The sequence below is a fragment of the Megascapheus bottae genome, chromosome 6 (assembly GCF_031878675.1).
Source record: "Megascapheus bottae isolate mThoBot1 chromosome 6, mThoBot2.hap1, whole genome shotgun sequence".
NCBI classification, from domain to species: Eukaryota; Metazoa; Chordata; class Mammalia; order Rodentia; family Geomyidae; genus Megascapheus; species Megascapheus bottae.
The window spans coordinates 7,614,986-7,619,034 of NC_143514.1; the positions used below are offsets into that span (position 1 = coordinate 7,614,986).

Here is a 4,049-nt window from a genome sequence, read left to right on the forward strand (position 1 = left end):
ATGGTATTCACTGTGGCAAATTTAAGCCCCATCAGCCCGTTGTGTTCTTGCTGTTAGCACTGGTGGTCAGGAGATTGGACACATGAAGATTGAGCTGTTTGCAGGCGTTGTGCCCAAGACAGCCGAGAACTTTAGGCAGTTCTGCCCTGGGGAATTCAGAAAAGATGGAGTTCCAGTAGGGTACAAAGGGAGCACTTTCAGTGACTCGGATGGGGGAGAAGGTCAGGAGTCGCTGGATCCTCTCCATTTCTCCAGGGTCAACCCGCCTTCTACCCCACCCCCCACCCCCTTCAGACCAGAAACTCCACTCTGGACCTCTGCCTTTCCCATTGCTGGAGGTGCATTCGCTACAATGTTTCCTGTCTGCACCTGGCACCTGGTGTCCTCACGGACTGGGCCACCTCCCCATGTCCTCACTAACTCTTCCCCTACCTCCTCACTGACCACCCCCACCCTCACAGACTTCACTTCCTCGTAGTGTTTCTTATTACAATGGGGGCTCATCAGTCTCACCCAAGCTGGGACACCCTCTTGGGATATCTTTTATACCCTTTAGATGTTTTTCTACTCAGAGACTCCATAAAGCTAAAACGGCTCATCTTTTATTGCAATTATGTCTGGCCAAAGTATACGCTAGACAATTGGTCTCAATGGCCCCAAAATGGGACTTTGGATTATAATATTCTCAGGAATTTAGACAGTTTCTGCCGACGCAATGGTAAATGGCCAGAGGTTCTATATGTTCAGGCTTTCTTTGCTCTTCATGCTTACCCTTCTCTCCTACTCAACCTTCCCTAGCCTCCTGGCACAGGGGAAGCCTGTCCCTGCCAAATCACCTAAGAGCCTGGAGCCTCTTCCTATACCTAAAGTGTCTGATCCCCTGCTCAACATTAAAGACTCTGCTCCTCCTCCCCAAGCTCACACCCAATCCTGCATTGGTGGCTCCCAGCCTCCAGCAGCCCCCTTATTTCCTCTGCGAGAGGTGGCAGGGGCGGACGGAGTTTTTCATGCACAGGCCCCCTTTTCAATGACCCATCTTTCCCAGATCGAGAAATGACTGGGATCTTACTCCCAAGACCCTAATAGTTATACCAAAGAGTTTAAATACTTTGTTCAGACCTATGATCTCACTTAGCATGACTTATATACAGTCCTGTCCTCTACCCTTACCTCTGAAGAAAAGGAAAGGGTTTGGGTTGCAGCCTAGGCACATGCTGATGAAACCCACCGCCTAGACAATACTTTACCAGTAGGGGCAACAGCTGTGCCCAGGGAAGAGCCCAAATGGGATTGTGAAAATAATGTGCCTGGAAGGGTTAGCAGAAACAGGATGGTAACCTGCCTGGTAGCTGGCCTCCAGAAGGCAGCCCACCATGCAGTCAGCTATGATAAACTAAAGGAGGTTACCCAGAGACCCACTGAAAACCCTGCCGAATTTCTTGATCGCCTTACAGTGGCACTCCAGCGTTCTACTAAGCTGGACCCGGAGTCAAAAGAAGGTATAGTGGACCTTAATACCCATTTCATTTCCCAATCAGCTCCCAAAATTAAAAAAAAAAAAAAAAGTGGAAAAGAGCTGATGGCCCTCAACCCCCCCCCCCCCCAGGGAGATCTGGTGAACATGGCCTTTAAGGTTTTTAACAACCGGGAAGAACAGAAAAAGGCTGATAAGGCTGCCTTTAATAGGAAAAATTGCCAGCTCCTGGATGCTGCCCTTCAGGCTCCTCAAAGAAGAGGCGCCCAACACACACCACCCAGACCATGCTTCAAGTGTGACAAGGAAGGCCACTGGGCAAGGGCTTGCCCTACTCTACAACCACCATCTGGACCCTGCCAAAGTGTGGACAGCCGGGACGCTGGGGAGTCGACTATCCCTCCTCGTCTCTACAAGGTGGGCCATTCCCTCCCATACCCCCCACACATGGGGAGGAGCCCAACTTATCCGAGATGCTCAGCTTGGCAACGGAAGTGTGATGGTGCCCAGGGCCGCTGGGTCCCACAAGCATCACGATGGAGGAGCCCAGGGTGTGTCTCCAGGTTGCAGGCAAGATTATTCGTTGTTACTGAGTATTCCAGCCTGTCTTCCCCCCCCCCCCCCAGATCTCAGTGGTGGGTGTACATGGCCTTCTTACTTGCTCTGCAACTACCCATGTAGAATAGATAACTTTCCTTTTTTACATTCCTTTTTATTCTTACCCAGCTGTCCCATATCTAAGGCTCCCTGAGCCCCTTAAAGCCCTTTTCTTTCTCCCCCAGTTTTGCCTGAGGATCAAGTGTTTCTCAAGACCCTTAATCTGTCTGATTTACATCCTAAGTGGACAGGCCCTCATCAGGTCCTGCTGACCGCTCCCACACAGTTTAGCTCAACGGACAGCCACGGTGGTTTCTTCTGTCAAGAGTGAAAAAGGCTCCCGTTCTTGTCCCTTCTATGACTCCAAGGTGTCTTGCATCCTTGAAGAAGATGGCACCCCTGCCTCTTAAGACTTCTTTTGAATTTCATCCAAGGACACATATGCATGTTCACTACTCTCACTGCTCCTTCTGGATGGTCAGCATCCCCACCTTCTACCCTCAGTGTCGAAGCCCCTTGTCAGCAGGAAGTAGCCAGAAAGAGTCAGCGCCCCTTTACAACTATCAGAAGGCGGGAATGTTAGGTCCGACGGGAAGAAATGACTTCTTCCCTTGGCTCTCTCCCCCTGAACCCTGGAAATACCCACCCAGCACCTGTAACCCTAGCAACTGGCATGCTTGGGGACAGTGGGAGGTCCCCACTGAGGTATTTCCCCATCCTGTGAGATCACATCCACTTCCACTGTGGCTATACCCCTTCCCCTATATAATCTCTCACTTCCTGCCCTAAACTCTCTTGCTCGCCTTATTCCATCTTGGGCGGCAGGAACCTGCTCTTTCCTCACGCAATAAACCCTCTTCTTCTGAACTGTGTGGAGTTTCCTTTTGGCAGACCTTACACACAGAGTCATAAAGGATTTCATGATTAAGGGTGATTTTGTTAATGGAGATGGTACAGGAGTCGCCAGTATTTGCCGGGGGCCATTTGCCGATGAAAATTTTAAACTGAGACACTCAAGCCTACTTTCTGTGGCAAACAGTGGTCCCCGTACAAATGGATGCCAGTTCTTTATCACCGGCTTTTAAGTATGATTGGCTGTATGGAAAGCATGTAGTGTTTGGAAAAATCATTGATGGACTTCTAGTGATGAGAAAGACTGAGAATATTCCCACAGGCCCCAACAATAAGCCCAAATTGCCTGTGGTAATCTCACAGTATGGGGAGATGTAGTCCAGATGAAGACTGATTCAGGCTCTCCCGTGCCCTGGATGGCATTCTGACTTCTGGTATTGCTTTCCTACCCACTACTACCTCATTTGGTAAAGAGACCATGGAAGTGCACAGACTAGAACCAAGATTATATGTTTAAATTTTCAATTGTAAATAATTAAAAAAAAAAAAGGTGCATGGGGACCAGGAGTTTGGCCTAGTGGTAGAGTGCTTGCCTAGCATGCATGAAGCCCTGGGTTCGATTCCTCGGTACCACATACACAGAAAAGGCCAGAAGTGGTGCTGTGGCTCCAGTGATAGAGCTCTAGCCTTGAGGAAAGCCCAAGGACAGTGTTCAATCCTGAGTCCAAGCCCCAGGACTGGCAAAAAAAAAAAAAGGCACATGGTCTCCTTGATATGTGGATATTAATTCCAAACATTATAAGAGCAATGACTCAATATTCAGGTACTCAGGGTCATTGATATGATCTTGGAGATATAACTATAACTATGCAGACGTAAAAATCCTTGATGGGATATATACTGTATAGACATAATGTTATATTATCTAGATTGATATGTATCTATGTCACACAAACCCTCAGGTTCATTTTAATTTTGTTCTTAAATTTATATGTCAGTGATTGCATATAGAGATCCCATTGTTGAAGACTTATTTGCTAAACTTGACATTTGAAATATGTTGTAAAAAATTAATATTAATAAAATTAAAAAAAATCAAGTCCTTGCTTTGATGAACAACCAACAA

General features: G+C 47.6%; 1 pseudogene; it reads left to right on the plus strand.

The window, feature by feature from the left end:
* LOC150061334 (peptidyl-prolyl cis-trans isomerase H pseudogene) lies at nt 1-3,301 on the plus strand (annotated as a pseudogene).
* The last annotated feature ends 748 nt before the right edge of the window (nt 3,302-4,049 follow it).